Source organism: Myotis davidii, unplaced genomic scaffold (assembly GCF_000327345.1).
Source record: "Myotis davidii unplaced genomic scaffold, ASM32734v1 scaffold685, whole genome shotgun sequence".
In the NCBI taxonomy this organism is placed as follows: domain Eukaryota; kingdom Metazoa; phylum Chordata; class Mammalia; order Chiroptera; family Vespertilionidae; genus Myotis; species Myotis davidii.
In genome coordinates this window covers 1300794-1301270 of record NW_006295823.1, presented here as the reverse complement: position 1 = coordinate 1301270, position 477 = coordinate 1300794, and the positions used below count along the sequence as shown (strand labels likewise).

Sequence of the window (477 nt, the reverse complement as noted above, 5' to 3'; positions counted from 1 at the left end):
CCCAATGTTGGGCATCGGAGGCGGAGAGAAGGGGCCTGGGCTCAGGGGGAGGGGAGGCAGACGGACAGGCTTCTCCACCATCACCTGCGTTTAAAGGCCCAGGGCACCCTTGTCCTTTATGCTTCATAGAAAGGCAGCTTTGCCCCCCTTCCCCGCCCACCTTGCCCCCCCCCAGCCCCTCCCCAGGTGCCCAGTTGAGTGGCCCCTTTGTCCCCTCCTGTCCCCGGGGCACCTGGGGCCTCCCACACGGGCCCTCTGCCCCCCGAGACCACAAGGAGCAGAGTGTGAGCCTGTGGCCGCAAAGGTCACCTTGGGAGGGCAAAGCCGGGGCCAGGGACTCGCCGAAAGATGAGCTGGATGGAGCCGCAGGCTGGAGGGGCAGTTAAAAAAACACGGGGAACATAAACACAATGAAAACACGTTGAAACAGTTGTTACATAACCAGTTCAGTTTTTACGTTTTATGTTCATGAATCTG

General features: G+C 60.0%; 1 protein-coding gene across 1 annotated transcript in view; it reads left to right on the top strand.

The window, feature by feature from the left end:
• The window catches only part of KIF21B (kinesin family member 21B), a 74244-nt gene that overhangs the window by 1044 nt on the left and 72723 nt on the right, over positions 1–477 (top strand). The gene's annotated exons all lie outside the window — the stretch shown is intronic.